General features: G+C 35.0%; 1 protein-coding gene across 1 annotated transcript in view; it reads right to left on the reverse strand.

Annotated features, from left to right (window-relative positions):
- The window catches only part of LOC106071770 (uncharacterized), a 102,900-nt gene extending 85,353 nt beyond the window's left edge, over nucleotides 1-17,547 (reverse strand). Inside the window, exon 1 of the mRNA XM_056020889.1 lies at nucleotides 17,448-17,547. The gene's annotated coding sequence lies outside the window, so the exon portion shown is untranslated. The remainder of the gene's footprint in view (nucleotides 1-17,447) is intronic.
- Nucleotides 17,548-17,637: the final 90 nt, after the last annotated feature.

The raw sequence follows: 17,637 nt of genomic DNA on the forward strand, positions 1-17,637 counted from the left end.
ATCTTGCTTGAGATTATATTTAACATATGGATTTATCACACTTGCTTGAAATTAAAATGCAATCAAGGATTTTGTCTTTAAAATGCTATAAGACTATCTATCCTGCAAATGGACCTCATTTACCAATAGTAAACAAACAGCATTTAACCACGTGATTTATCTCTTCTATACAAATTACGTAATACACAATGGCTATCACGTGACAGTTTTTTGTTTTGTTTTATCAATATTATAACGTGGCTAAATGTTGTTTGTTTACGATTGGTGAATGGGGTCCATTGACATTTGTCTTTTTAAAACGTAGATCTAGAGCCAAGATAAATAAATAAATCTGATGTTCTTTTTTTTTTTTAAACATTACCTCCCTTTAATGTTTAAGTATTGGGTGTATTTAAAGACTTGTCACTCTCAGCGCTAACCTAGGCCATTCCAGACATGATCCTTGGCCAAGACGGCTTTGTGTGCTGCGTCTTCAAGGGAAAGCAGACGTGCAATAAACTTGGGCAGGTTTCGTGACCTCTCAATTATATTGCTTCTTGTTGAAAAAAAAATGTGGGCTATGTACCCTAGCAATAAGACGAGTGCCGGAAGTGGCCAGGACATCGAACAACTAGCAGCACACATCATGTGGTAGAAAATGTTGTTATATCAGGGTGACAATAACTAGGTCAATGACCTTCAATACCTTTCCTATTGACATATAAAAAAGAAAGTGGGTTAATTACATAAGTTGCGAGTGCAAGATTTAGGTTTTATCATTTTTCCTTAAATTTACAAATGTCTGCAGTTAGTATTTTTCTTTATTAGGAAACATCTTATAAGCCATATAAACATCTATAACATGTATTCGTAGGCACTGCTATTCTATAAACAAAAAAGAGGGCATGTCAAAGCAGGGTGCGCAGCGGGGGACTGCGTGGAGCCTTTCTGTCGTCGTGGAGCCATTCTGTCGTCGTGGAGCCTTTCTGTCGTCGTGGAGCCTTTCTGTCGTCGTGCGCTAATGAATGTAATGTATTCCATACTGTAGCGTACGTCATTAGGTTACAGGTTTGTCTGGACAAAGAAGCCAAGTCTAGTTCGTGTCAAGTAGGCCTTACAGATCTCATTAATCAATGAAATGTTCATGAATCTTGCCTCACAATGAGTCCCAGCCATTTCAGTTTCTTTGCTTCACAATGTGGAGATCCATCTGCCTGCCAGTTTGGAGCTCATCATTGAGTTCATGCCACAATTAGTAATGACTTTTTTATTTTAAGGCGAGCTGTTTAAAGTCGTGGGGCGCAAGACTCACCCGGAAACGGCATTCTGTATTTTTAAGAGCATTGGTAGAAATAAGATTTCTGGTAATATGGTGTGTGAGCGGGAAGAAGGTGAATTTATTCGATTAAAATGTTACTGTCAACGGTCACGTGATGTGCGAGACTGGGTCCCAAGAGAAGTGTAAACAGAAAGTTTACTTACACATGGGTTTCTGGAACATTCTGGCTTATACACAGTAAAGGGAGCTAATTACAAATGTATGTTTATAATGTCATTTCCCCTACGAAACTTTCGTTTTAAAAAACCATATATAAAGGAGAAAATTGTTTTTCCAGGCCCACCAATCAGTCCAATAATAAGTTTCAAGCTGTATGTTAAGTCTAATTTTATGAATTTACTATAGAATTTGGATTTTAGTGTGTATTATTATTTGATTTATAGTGTGTTCTGTTTGTTTGTACGCCCTTCGTAAGGGATAAAATGATTTTCAAACATATAGATAAATTCTGTTATTTATTAAAGTAAATATTCTCCGGCATACTTTCGACATCGGATTTAACTTCTGAATATTCAAAAATGTATCAACCACCCATTTCCATTGTAACAATTCCAGCACTGCTAGGATCAAGTGCACAGTTGTTATTGTATGGCTGTGCAGGGTGTAACAGTAGGCCTACATTTCGAGAATAGATTTCAGAATTAAGTTTACTACAATTATCTGCTCTTTATTTAGATGTCTAAACTTGGGGTTCCAGTGAAGGCCATGTGTAGGAATGAAACAGACCGACCTTCAAAGAGAACAAGTCTAGAAAGCAATGTGCTGAAATGCGAAGCTTATACTAGATCTTCTAATGGTACCTACAGAAAAACTTAAGAACATTAAATGGGAAAGACTGGGAGATACTGAAAAAAAAAAAAGGGGGGGGGGGGTAAAGTTAAAAAAAGACAACAAAAAAAAATCTCAAGGGCGCTATCACTGTTGTCAATTAAACAACCCAAATTATTTGGTGCTACACGCGGCATTGCATAGAAATTCCATTATCTAGTGGTAATTTTAAAAAATCTCCATAAAGAAAATGTCAGCAAATTTAAAAGAGATACAAAAAAGGTACTTTGGTTTACATTGATAGTTCTATTCAATAGTCCCTAAAACTCCATTTAAAAAAAAAAGGAATGTTTAGTCGCGCCAAACGATACTTTTTTTTCCGAAAACAATGAATAGCACTTTTAGGTGTATATGTAAATGTAGACTCTTGGAGTGTTGGTGAATGTAGACCTCTTGGTGTGTGTATGTGAATGTAGATCTCTTGGCGCGTTTTTGATTATAGACTCTTGGAGTGTGTGTGAATGTAGACCTCTTGATGTGTGTGTGAATGTAGACCTCTTGATGTGTGTGTGAATGTAAACCTCTTAGGGTGTGTGGACAAAGTTATGAAAGGAACGTTGAAAGTACATTTCCTTTTTTTTTTTTTTTTAGAGCGGAACAAACTTGATAAAAATAAACAGAAACACTAGCATAAAAAAAAAATTATGTCCTATTATGTTTTTAACACGACAAGAATGTTAGCTGTTTCCCGAACCCAGACATTTGAAACAAAAACAACAGCTGAATTGTGAAACTAGAGAATTGTAATTTACTGCCTTATAACATCATCGTTTCATCTTGTATATTTGTGTATCTCCTATCAAAGGTGCTGTCTAGTTTTAGTTTATTTTGGTAGAAGTTTGTTTCCAGGGCCTAGTGTATTTCTACCGACTCCGTCTGGTCAAACGTTTTGAACGCTTTTTCTACCACTTCCCGTTCTCGGATCAAGTTGAAACTTTGCATAAATAGTCATTGTGGATGACAACATATAAATCAATAATAAAATTTTACTACTTAGTTTATAAATAACTAATTTAATTTTATATGGACAACGCACTAAATCTGCGGTGAGCAACCCGTTTAAACTATTAAAAAAATGACTAATAAACATTTTGATAAGTACTTGAATAACTCAATGGCAAAACACGTCGGCCTTTCACCATGGAGGCTCGAGTTCAAATTTAAACTCAGCAGCTTTCTCTATTTTTTTAATTGCTTTTGAAAAGGCAACACGGAAGCCTTCACCCATATACATACACACACACACACTTCACTGGTCCACAAAAGTGATCGAACCATAGCGCACTGGGCATAAAAGCATGATAAGCTGAACAAGTGCCATCCAAAAATTTAGACCAAAATTAAGGTCAACCAAAATTATCAATATGATTACAAATTAAATACACTGACTTAACAAATTCTAGGAGTGCTCATAAATTGCAAACGGTTCAAACCTTTATGATATCGCATACATCTGGTAGCCTTTTGAGTGATTCTAAATTAACAACATTATTAATTCAAAATAATTGATGCAACTGCACTCATCTTCACTCATTCTTAGCGGCCCCCGAAAGGGGAAAAGACGCTATTAGTTTTGTGCGAAATGTCTGTCCGTCCGTCCCGTTTAGATCTCGTAAACTAGAAAAGATATTGAAAATCCGACATCACAATATTTTAGACCATTCAAAGTTCTGATGCAACGGCTACTTTTTTTTTTCTGAAAGCGAAAAATCTAATTTTTAAAATCAGTTATGGAAGCAGTTTTTTAAAGAGAAAAGGCTAATTAGTATGCATTATAAGTTAGACCTAATTCAAAACGAATAGTAATCTTGTAAACTTCATTTTCCTAAATAATTTTTTTTGCGGAAATTTTTTTTTTTTTTTTTTTTTTTAGGATTTGAATAAGAAATTGAGCTTTTTCAAAACAATTAGATCAATTATAAGACATCAGTTAGGCCAGGGGAGGCGCGGTGGCTGAGCGGTAAAGCGCTTGGCTTCCGAACCGGGGGTCCCGGGTTCGAATCCTGGTGAAGACTGGGATTTTCAACTTTGGAATCTTTGGGCGCCTCTGAGTCCACTCAGCTCTAATGGGTACCTGACATTAGTTCTGGAAAAGTAAAGGCGGTTGGTCGTTGTGCTGGCTACATGACACCCTCGTTTACCGTAGGTCACAAAAACAGATGAACTTTACATCATCTGCCCTATAGACCACAAGGTCTGAAAGAGGAACTAGTTAGGCCAGGTTCACATCTAACTTTACATTCACTTTCACCTATCCTTTGATCTGCGGGACCTTTGCGGCACTACACAAGATCTGTTAACCTTCTTTCTCCATTCTTATCTCTCATTTGTCTTTGATATAATTTCATTCGGATGTTCTTTCTGAAAATATTGAAGCCTGTCTGGGTGGACCATTTCGGGGGCAGATTTTGAGTTTGTGTTTCCACACAAACTGTCTTTTGTAACCTTGTTTATATTTAACTTCTTGTGTTCAAATTTAACCGTGCTTTACCTCAAGAAGTTAAAGAAGTCATTTCTAATCCATAACATGTGTGTGTTTCAACTGAAACTGATCAGCATACGATATATTGCCTATTTGCTAAATTCTCTACTAGGTTTTTGATGTTGGTTACTTCAGCCTGCCACAAACCGTGACAAACGTCCAAAAAAAAAAATTGGACTAAAACACAATTCTTTACCATGTGACCTAATGCTGGATAGGCTGTTGCTATTTTAAGCTAGTAAGTTAAAAACGGCTCCACTTAACGCTATGGGCTAATATGATAGTCCAATAGTGGGGGAAGGGGGAGTGCCCTCTTCTCTTTCATATAGATTTCTAAATCTATTTTTAGTAACACAGTGTCCGTTATTACTACTATATAATCAATAAGATTCAAAATCGTCACTGTAATCAATCAAACCGTAGAACTGCCTGCACAGTGTTTCCCAAACTTTTTCCTTATCGGAACACTTCGCACATTCTAAGTGTTTATCGAAACACTTGGCTTTTTTTCTTTTAGAGAGGTTAATTCACGTGGTGGCTTACTAGTTAATTATCCCAGTAGTTCGTAGATTACCTAAATAGGCCTATAGGAACACTAGGGTTCCTCGGAACACAGTTTGGGAAACGCTGGCCTAACCTTTAGTCGAACTTTCTACTTACTTAGGCCTATAACATAAGCGGCATACAAATATTCCAAAGTGATATTACAGAGACTTAGACATTGAGCGACATTCTTTTTTTTTTTTTAAAAAAAGATAAATTGATCAACGCATGCTGTAACTGTATGCTGAGCTTGACTATTTAGGACTATATTTAGATAAATATCTTTGAATAACAAATGTGACGTTTTTTTATTTGTTCAGTATAGTCCAGATATCAAATCATAGGTTAAGGTTAATTGGTGAAGTAATTATAAGTAATCTATAAAGCGTAAAACAAAAACAAACAAAAAAAAAACAAAAAAAAACAAGATTACAAAGAGAGTTTGTGTTATCACATAAACTTAGAGGCGGCCCCCGTCGGATCCCTATCTGATACGCCTATTTGCAAGGAAAATTCAAGACGTGATTTTGTTTTGATTGATCAAAGCAATAATGTTTCAAAGATTCATTTGGCGTTGTAAAAAAACTTTTTTTTTTTTTTTTGTAAAATGTTTTATGTGTTTCGGATATTCATTCAAAGTTGAAAATAATTTATTTCCTAGTAGATCCTCCCGCTGGACGATGAAAAATGGCAGCAAGCAGCGTATGAACCCAGGACCGTCGAGACAATCAGTCACGCGCGCTAACCACACGGCCAGGTATTGCTATTAACTTAATAACAAACTAATAGTCTATTATTGATAAAGAGATTTTTAGACATTTTGGCATTACAGCTACCGTATATGTACAATATGTCAGACGAGCAATTTCAGATAATCTTTTGGAATTGTTTTGTAATTGAAAAAAAAAGAAAAAAAAAAAAAAAGAACAGGTTTCGAGTTTGTACTTGTCTGCTTGATGTCCCAGCACAGTTACCAACAGAGTTATATAAAATCTAAATTTGGAATAATTTAGACGTAATTTAGATTAGATTTACGTAAAAAATAAAGCCTATATAATCTATCAATAGACTGAAAGCCTCATTAACTTAAAAATAGTAGATTAGTTTTAATATTTTATAACATTGCAATATAGATCTAGACATTTGGAAATCATAATGTACGTTTAAGTCTAGATTTGGATCTAGAAATTGTAATTCTAGATCTTGATCTAGTCTATATTATTATAAACTAGACCTAGAAATTCTAGATATATAATCTACAATGATTTTAATTAGAATATAAATCTAGATCTAGTGTAAAAAAATCTAGATTAGATCTAAATCTAGTAGTGTCTTTTTTAATACGAGAAATTTGACGAGGTTTAATAAACATTGATGCACCGAGTTCATATAGCTTTTCATTTAAATAATTCATTCTATATGAAGTCAAAGGGAAAAATTCTACTACGTCACACAACCTAGCTAGACTAAAAAATGTCTTTATTAATTCTAGTTTTTGAGATGTGAGTGTGACGAACGGACATTTCTTATAGCATTTCATTTAAAGAATTATTTCCATGGTCAAAGGAACATTCATGCCAAGTTTGATCAAGATTGGTCAAAGGCTTTTGATTTCTATGCGGGGCATACACACATACATACATACATACATACATACATACATACATACATACATACATACATACATACATACTCCTTACATTGTGCTTTATATATATATATATATATATATATATATATATATATATATATATATATATATATAAAAGAGCGATTTCTAACATTTATTTCGCGTAAGAAGAGTTTTCATTAAAAAATTCGGAATTTTGGCAACGATTGCTAGGAAAATTAAAGTTAGATAGGCCAATTTCTTCTTTTTAAATAAAATCCGGAACATTCTTTACCGATATTTTTTTTTTTTATGTTTAAGCAGGAAAATTAAATGTAAATTAACTTTAAAAAGCGATTTTCAACAATCGTTAGTAGTAAATTACTTTCTCATTTTAAAATCCTGAACAACCTACTGTCGATATTTTTGTAAAATAAGTCATTTGACATATATTTGTTTTAAGTTAAAAATCCGGAACAATTTGATCAATAATTAAACTATAGTTACGTATTGTTCAAAAATATTAAGTGTAATATTAGTCCATTATGCGATTTCAAACAATCAATTGACGTAATTTATTTTTTGTAAAACAATATCCGGAACAAGGTTATAGGCAATGATATAAGTCAGTATAGAGATTTTCATTTAGCGTTTATATGCTATTTATTTTTTAAAAATCCTGAGCAACTTATTATTGATCATTAGTTTTTGTTTTCTTAAGCAAGGAAATAAATTAAATGTAATATATATATATATATATATATATATATATATATATATATATATATATATATATATATATATATATATATATATACATATATTTATAAAGAGCAATACCTAACATTCGTTGGCATTGGTTTGTTTTTCACTAAAACATCCGGAAGAACCTATTTTAGATACTTAAAACTATTGAGATATTTTGGAAGTAACATTTAAGTTTTTATATGCTCGATAGCTTCTAGTCTTTTTTATCGATCTAAACGTGACGGACAGACATACCAACAGACAAAACGCACAAATGTAAGCGGCTTTCATCCTGCTGGGGGCACACACAAAAATATGGGATATTTAATTTTCTTTTGAGGCCGTCACACTACTGCACGAAAGTCGCTGCATAAAAAATTCATTATAAAAAATGTGCTTGACATTTACATACAAAGTGTATTCTTAGCCTTTAATTTTAGTAGCTAGTGTACCAGGAAAACACGGTTAACTAATATTTATATTTGTTGTGAACACTTCTTGTACATTTGTTAAATATATTTGACCAAGTGATACTTAGAAAACACAAAAACTTATCTTTCTTTGTTAACGTATTGTAAACATAGTCTCCGTTACATTTATGTCTTGTTTTAGAATTGGTTTACGTTTATGAATAAAATCTTTTTTATAATTAATTGTATAAACTAAACGGTTTGCTTTGAGAAAACCAAAAGTAGCCGTTGTTCACGCCACATCGCATGGGGAAATAAGATTTTTCGTTTCGTTTTTGAGATCTGAGTGTGACAGACGGACATTTTGCACTAACCTAATAGTGTCTTTTCCCCGTAATGCCGCTGAAAAAAACAATGACTGATTTAAATACATGTGTAGATATAGATCTAACAATCAAAAGATCTCTTAAACCTTCAAATGGATTCGCATAAAATTTCGTACACATGTTATTTTTATCTCTAAGGTGCTCACTAAGACACGTTTTGACAGATTCACAGCATGAACGCCGCAATTAGCGAAAAATCGCAATATTTCTATTAAACCATTGTATATTATTTTCGATTATTCTCCAAAAGGCTGCAGTGCATTCTATATAAAAGCTTAAATAACGCAAAAATCGAGACTTTCCTATTTTTAAAGAATAATTTCTTTCTTTTTCGTAAGTCAACTTATTTTAATTCCTCCTGTCATATTGTATTTTCTTTTCCGCTTTCTTTTTCGAAGCGAAGTGTAGAAAAATACTTAGCATCAAAAAGATCGATCTATTTCTTTTTGATTTTCGACACAGCATCGACCTATTAGGCTATTGTGAGTTCGAGCTTGCGCGTGTTTAGATAATACTAGAACTGCCTTTTCCTCTACATCTTTTATTCTAGAATTTAGAACTTAAGGTTTGTCGGAGTGAATTCATGTGATTATTCACAGACCTGTGTTTTCGGGATGCGGTTGGTGTTATTTTATATATTCTTGTGCTCGAAAACGCACAGGCTATAATGAGTGTAGTGTGTAAGCGGGAGGGGGGGGGGGAGGTGATCAAAAGGAGTCAAATAAAGGGTTACAGTGAATCAAAACAAATTAATATCAAATTTAAAAAAAGGGGGGGGGGAGCATTCAATTGAGGCCTTCGATGAATTCATTTTTTTCCTTATATGTCTGAAAGTGATGGTCTAAAAAATGTATGCGGTGACTACTACCATAAATTGCTTGACTTGTGATTAAAGAAGCGCTCGGTTCAAATATCACATGCATGACAGGATTCTTTCTTCTTGACCACGGGGGAAGCGTTATAAAGCGAATCATTCCAATTCAAAGGTATAAGTCAGAAGCGCAGGGTAAAAAAAATACAAAGAAGGGGTTCCAGGGAGATTGAGATGGACAGAAAGAGAGAGAGAAAGAAAAGGAAAGAGAGAAAGATGTAATGTAACAGATACTTAATTTAGTAAACGCTTCTTACTAGAAATAGCGCCATGACACTTCTTCAAAATGATAAACGCCTATCTTTAATTGGCCCCATGGGGCCACTATTAGTCATAAGCAGGGAGCATTGGACTCCTTCGTGCCACTGGCAATGATTGACTTCAATGTGATATTGATTTCAAATGCGGTCTTTGGGGCATATTTTTTAAAGAATACAATTTAATAACTCAATCTGAGGTTTAGGAGTGAGTAGTCCGATTGAGCAGACGATAGCTACAAAATTTGATTATTTTAGCGCAAATAATGACAAAATAATAATATTCTGATAGCTCAAGCATTTAGAAATTAATTAATGTGTCAGTAATTAAAATTATTATCTATTTAAAATTCTTTCAGCATGGAACAGTACTTCCATCTTTTCACATGAACAGAATCAATCACACACACACACACACCCAAAAGCAGACACTAGACACTGTGCCAACCGTAAGGAAGCTGTCAATCATACTCTAACAATGAGAACAATGTCTCAAAAGTTGAAAGCACAGATTCTCTCTTTATCACGAACTGCCATGTTCCTTTTGTCCATGTAGTGCGGAATCTTGGAGTTTTCTTCGACTCAACACTATCTTTCGACCCACACATAAGTCAGCTCTGCAAAGGTCTTTATCTGCAGCTGCGCAGATTAGGCCAGATCCGACCATATTTAACAACGGAGTCAACAAAAACGCTAGCTGTGGCATTCATACTCTCCCGCCTTGACTGCTGCAATGCCGTGCTAGCAGGTATACCTGATGACAAAATGGCCAAGCTGCAACGTATACAGAACAACGCCGCTCGAATAGTACTTTAAAAAACTAGATAAGATTCTGCTACTACGCTCTTGCGCACGCTCCATTGGCTTCCCGTGAAAGCGAGAATCGATTACAAGGTCGCCACACTTTGTCATCAGTGTATATATAACAACGAGATGCCCTTGTACCTTAGCGAACTGATTACTCCATATGTCCCCCAGAGAGCCCTGTGCTCAATGGACTCAACGCTTTTAGTAGTGCCACGTTTCTCCCTCAAAAGCTACGGTCTGCGGGCTTTTTCAGTTCACGGACCAAAGGTTTGGAACTCACTCCCCATTGATCCCAGACAGACAGCATGCTACACCACTTTTAAGAAGAACATTAAGACCTATCTGTTTAAAACTTTTTTAGATTAACTGTCATTTTAGCTGTCGTGTTTGTGTTTGTAATGTTATTACAGCGCCTTGAGCCTACATTTTGTTTGTTAACAGCCCTTTTAAATAAAAATTATTATTATTATTATTTAAATGCCCCAATTTCATTCCCCTCAGACGTACCCTATTGATGATATTGCCACAAGAACCAGCATAACCAAGTCCAATACACTGAGTGGCACGCTACTTTACCTTGGCACAGAAAGGAAAAGAGTTTACAACTCACCAGCAAAGAACTGGCTAACTGAAAAGAAGGACGAGAAGAATCTCTTTTAAAATGTATGATTCTGTTTGGTGAAAATAGCGGTCAAAGGGAAAACAGAAGTCAAAGTTCAAATGAATGACAATGAAAATCCTGAGAATGTAACAGTACCTGGCTAATCCTCAAATTTCACTTTAGGTAATATCTCATATACATATGAAGTATTAAACTACTTTATTACACAGGAGTGAAATGAGTCATGGATTTAGGATGTTCTGAAAGGAGTTGGCGCCCTAAGTATGTCACTAAATATGGTTTATCATGAACATTGGATAGGTTTAAAAGTAATGTAAGCTCTATGTCATTTGTGGTTCTGGGAGTCAACGAAGGCAAGATTGTTTTAATGATTTCCTGAAGGTGTTGACATGTTTGGGCCAGACGTGCGGCAGTGCAGAACTTTTCAGCTTCACTCAAACCTTACGGGGTGCTTCCACAGTTCAAAAATATACAATTTCTAACCCAATATGCATATTGAAGATAATAACAAAATAAATCAAATGAGATTAAATTTACAAGCAATCTTCATAAATGTGACATAACTCTGAAATTAACATTAGTTGTTGTTTTTTTTTATTCATTATCAATTTCAAATTACAAAAACACGGGACAAACAAGTTTTAGTTTACCCGAAAATGTAAAGAAATTGTTTATTATGCATGATTATGGAGAAAGACGGTCGACAAATCTTGCTTGGAGACCCAACGGTCCAACAGACAAAGGGATGGGTAAAGGTAAAGGTAAAATGATCATTTCGATTGTTCATTGATGTAGGTATAAACTCCGAACTTCATGTATTAAGAATGTTTAGTCATCATCAAAAATATGAGGCCATCTAAAAAAAAATTGACGGAACCGACACAGTTTCTGTTTTTTTTTTGTAGGCCTATAGAGCAGCTTGAAGAGGACACTGAATCCTATCGTAATAAGAATTTTCTTTTCATTCAGTTTCTATTTCAATTACCAAGCAAGAAATAATTTGATACCAAAAACTGCTTATATCAAATCATAGTGCAATTAGGCAACATAGTAGGCCTAAGCCTATATAGTAAAGTAGCAATCATACATAAAACACTGAACCATAATCTTCAAATACAAAAACACAATTTAATAAAATACTCTGAAAGACACAAAGATAAAGGCACATTCCTCGTCCCATATGCTAGGACAAATTTGTACAAATACTCCTTCTTCCCTAGTGCTATTAGAGCATGGAATGGGTTGCCTGAGCTAGCCAGGAAAACCAGTGACTTGGCTGAATTTAAGACATTGGTTAATATGCATGACTAAATGCATGACGCGTAGGACGTAATCATCTTCTTTTTTAAAGTAACGTCTGTTGATATGGTGCGCAAAGGTGCACGCGTTCAATATAATAAAGTATCATTCTCCGCCATGACACTAATGGTTGTTGTTTGTTTATTGCTGACTGTGAACCTAGATCATAATTAACATGGTGGCAGCGGTGTATTAATGATCAGAGGTAATCATTAAGCAGTATATAAAGGTTTATTGTTTGCAATAATAAATAGGCAACAATTCAAGGCTACGCCGTGCAATGGCAGCTAGAAATTTCCTTCCTGTACCCGAGCCGCTCGAGGTAGAAGGAAACATGGCCGCTAATTGGCAAAAGTTTCACCGGAGCTGGCGAAACTATGAGTTAGCCATTAAATTGTCGGAAGAATCAGAGGAGGTCAGAGTGGCCACTTTTCTAACAATTATAGGAACAAAAGCGATGGACATATATGAAGGTCTTGAAATTGAGAAGGGAAAAGAAAGAAAGATGGAAGAAATAGTGAACAAATTTGAAAGTTTTTGCATTGGAAAAACGAATGAAACTTATGAGCGCTATGTGTTCAATACGCGTGAACAGCAAGAAGGCGAGGACATTGAAAAATACATAACAAATCTGAGAAGACTAGCAAAAACGTGTTGTTTTGAACGCCTGGAAGATAGCTTGATTAGAGACAGAGTAGTTCTTGGTATTAGACATGAATGCCTCAAAATGAAATTGCTACAAGATAGCAGTCTCACATTGGAAAGGTGCAGAGATATTTGCAGAGCATACGAGACCGCCAACAAACAGTTGAGACAAATACAAGCCGACCCTCCAATCATTGAGAAAGTATCAACACCTTCAAGAACAAACATTCAGAAAGGTAAATGCAGGTATTGTGGAAGGATTCACGAATACATTAAAGAAAAGTGCCCTGCATGGGGTAAAATGTGCCTAGCATGCAAGGGGAGACATCATTTTGCTGTGATGTGCAAAAAGAAAATTCAGCAGGTGTCAGATGATATGTCTAACGATGAAAGACAGCTACAGTCGGACACAAGAGATGATGTCATGATGGTAAAAAATGAATGGGTGATGTCTTTGGAGAACCACAAAACGAAAAGGATGACAGCAGTTATGACAGTAAATGGTCACCGTGTAAGGTTTCAAATGGATAGTGGAGCTGATGTAAATACCATCCAGGAAAAATACATAAATAAGAATCAGATAGAAAAGGCAACGCAAAGATTACTAATGTGGAATAAGACTGAAATGAGACCCATAGGGAAAGCCACTCTAACGACGAGAAATGAGAAAACTAACGAAACATTTGAGGTGGAATATATAGTTGTACCAAATAATCTAGCATGCCTTCTAGGTCATGAAACTTTAACAAGAATGAAGTTAATCAAAGTCAATAAAGATAGGTTCATAGCATCAGTAGTGAATAACCAAGAAGAAGACTGTAGTCCAAAGTTTACTGGTGATTTGGGTGACTTAGGAGAAGTGTCTTTAAAGATTGATAGCAGCATTAAGCCCAAGGTTCTGCCGTGTAGAAAGATCCCTATTGCTTTACAAGAAAGAGTTAAGGAGGAGTTAAAGACCCTAGTGCAGAGAGGAATCATAGAACCAGTGATAGAGCCTACAGAGTGGGTGAGTCAGATGGCAATTGTGGAAAAAGCTAATGGAAAAATTAGGATCTGCATAGATCCACAAGCCCTGAATAAAGTTTTACTAAGGGAATTCTATAATCTTGCTACTTTAGATGACATATTGGCAGATTTGAACGATGCCAAAATATTCAGCAAATTGGATGTGCAAGAAGCTTTCTGGCATGTCAGACTAGACACAGCGTCATCTAATTTGACAGCAATGATAACCCCTTTTGGTAGATACAAATGGAAACGATTACCATTTGGACTGAAAGTGAGTTCAGAAATTTTTCAGAGACGATTAAATCTAGCACTAGAAGGACTGAAAGGCTGTTTCAATTACGTTGATGATATTATAGTGGTAGGAAGAGGAAGAACGAAAGAAGAAGCACTCAGAAATCATGATATTAACCTAAGAGAGCTGATGAAGAGATGTCAAGAAAAGAAGATTAAACTGAACCACGAAAAGTCTGTTTTTAGAACAGCTGAGATTAATTTTTTGGGTCATATTATTACAGAAGCAGGAATAAAACCAGACCCGAACAAAGTATCTGCGATTTTGAGTTTGAATGCTCCAAAAGATATTTCATCAGTCCGAAGATTCTGTGACATGGTTCAATATCTTGCAAGGTTTGTTCCAGACTTGTCGACAGATTTACAGCCCATAACAGAGTTGATCAGAAAGAACACACCATTTGTTTGGTCTGATCAATGCACACGAGCTTTCAACAAGATAAAACAGAAAATATCGACTCATGGCACATTGATATATTTTGACCCTAACAAAGAGCTTACATTACAAGCAGATAGTAGCCAAAATGGGTTAGGAGCAGCGTTATTACAAGATGGCAGTCCAATAGCATATGCTTCTAGATCATTAACTGATACTCAGAAAAGATGGGCACAGATTGAAAAAGAATTGTTAGCAGTGGTTGTTGGTTTGGAACGTTTTGACCAGTATACGTATGGCAGGACAGTTATATTTCAGAATGACCATAAACCACTGGAAAACATCCTTCAAAAACCACTCAGTTCTGCTCCGAGAAGGCTACAAAGTCTAATGATGCGTCTTTATCGTTACGATATCCAGTTTCAATATGTCAAAGGCAAAAATTTGTTCATAGCTGATACTTTGAGTAGAGACCCATCAGAGGAAAAGAGTGATATCCCTGATGTTTGTGTCAATACAGTGGGACTGGCAATACCAGATGCAGTGCTGGAGAAAGTCAGAATCGAGACAGAGAAAGATAGAACAATGCAAACACTTATGCAGTATATCCTAAATGGATGGCCAGACAAACATAAAAGTTTACCTGAACTCAAACAATATTTTTCACTAAGAGACATGTTAACATACGAAGACGGACTCTTGTTGAAAGGAGAACAAATAATCATACCGATATCACTTCGCAAGGAAATAGAAGAAAAACTCCATGCAGCACATCTGGGAGTAGACTCAATGAAAAGAAGAGCAAAATAAACAGTTTTCTGGCCTGGATTATCAGCTCGAATACAGGAAATAGCCAACTCATGCTACATTTGTCAGAAAAATAAACCAGCAAATCAGAGAGAAGAATTAATACAGCACGAAATAGGTTCTAATCCGTGGGACAAGATTGGAATTGATTTATTTCAAATGTGTGACCAACAATATCTAGCCATAGTGGACTATTATTCAAATTTCATAGAGGTAGAAAACATGCAGTTGACAACAACACACGCAATTATAAAGAAACTGAAAGTTTTATTTGCAAGATATTGGGTGCCCAAAGTTTGTATATCTGATAGCGGACCTCAGTTCACATCGGAATATTTTTCCAAATTTATGATGGAATGGGGAGTGACTCATTTGAAATCTTCTCCAGGACACCATCAATCCAATGGAAAGGCTGAGTCAGCAGTTAAAATTTTGAAGAACATAATGAAGAAATCTAGAGAATCAAAGTCAGATGCTTATGAAGCTCTTCTGGAATTTAGAAATACTCCAAGGCAAGACACAAATCTAAGCCCAGTTCAGATGTTTTTTGGTCGGATGACTCGAACACTGATACCAAACAAAATGAGTAACATTAAGATTTCTACATGTCAAGAGAACATTATGAGAAGGAAAGAAAAACGTCAGATGAGTGTAAAAACATCTTATGATAAGAGGTCAAGAAATTTAAGTCAGCTGAAAACTGGACAGATGGTCTATTTCCAATCTCCTAATGACCCTACATGGAGACGTGGAAGAATCCAGTCTCAAGTCAATCAGAGAGCTTACATTATTCGAGGTGACAATGGTGCAGTGTACCAAAGAAACAGAGTGCATATTAACCCGAACAGAGAAACAGAAGAAGATATATTTCCCGATACTGATGACAACATACAGGACAATAGAACTCAGGATCAACACGTTCGCCACTCATCAACTCATCATTCCCTACGACCAAGGGATCAGTTGAAGAAACCGACAAGATTCAATGACTATGTGTCTTAATGAACTATTGAATGTTGATTTTTAAATGTGATATGTTTCATATTGATTGAAGCGTATACATGTATGTTATGTTTAGTTGTTTATGTTGTGGTTTTTTTTTTTTTTTTTTCTATGATACTCCCCGAAATGTTTTATTTTTTTTTTATTTTTTTTTAAAGAAAAGGGGATGTTGATATGGTGCGCAAAGGTGCACGCGTTCAATATAATAAAGTATCATTCTCCGCCATGACACTAATGGTTGTTGTTTGTTTATTGCTGACTGTGAACCTAGATCATAATTAACAACGTCTGTATTATATAAGATAAGATAAGATATAATATATTGCTTTAATCAACGGTCGTTTTATTCATAGCATGATTTAGCAGAGTAGGCCTATAATCAAAACGTTCGATTATAGTTTAAAGCAAGTTGCAGTCTTTAAAACAAGCAAAATATAGAGAAAAAAATGCTCTAAGAAAAAAAAAGATTTTCCAAGGGGAAGAGCGCCGCATTTACAGACATGTATCTCAATAATGTAAGATTGATTTCCCTTTTTCGCTATCAAGCAAAATTAACTAATTACCACTATTTAATTAACTAAATGCTTTTTTTATTGATTCAGACTAAATCTGAATTTTAATAATAATAGTAATAATAAGAATATAATGAATGATGTTTTCCTATTACGAATCTCAACTCTGTAAGTTCCAGGGAAGAAATATTAGGCCAACTCATTACTATAATAGTTTAAGTGATAGACCTATTTATGTAATATGTAGTCTAGATCTATACTAGACTAAAGAAGGATATACTCATATAAGCCTCATTTAAAGCACATCATTTGAGCATTCTACATCGACAATGCAATAATCAGAGGTAGAATTTATACTAGAAAAAAACTGATCTATTTAATTAATTCGCACTTTGAACTGCACATCAATTAATAACTTAAATAATTAGGCCTACGCGATTGTGAGTTGAAGAGAGAGGCATAGTCAGATATAATTATGTCAGTAATGGCTGACATAACCTTAACTGCCTTAGAGCAAAGCGGTACAAAGTTGTAAAGTAAATGTGCTGCAATAATGTATTTGGCTTATTTTAGAAGCGCAACTAATTTTGATTATTTTATAACATTATCATGTTTAAAATAGCATACCTGTAGTCTTTTATTTGGATCTAGTGTTTATTCATATAAAAAAAAAACTTCTGAAACTTGTTTGAGCTCGCTTCACACACGACGCAATATGAAAGGAGCTTTGATACTAAATCTGAATCAAGATTTAATTTCGCCAATTTTTTTTTTTTTTATTTAGTCTTCTTTTGCCCGTGGCCTACATTACACTGTT

Source organism: Biomphalaria glabrata, chromosome 2 (genome assembly GCF_947242115.1).
Source record: "Biomphalaria glabrata chromosome 2, xgBioGlab47.1, whole genome shotgun sequence".
NCBI lineage: Eukaryota > Metazoa > Mollusca > Gastropoda > Planorbidae > Biomphalaria > Biomphalaria glabrata.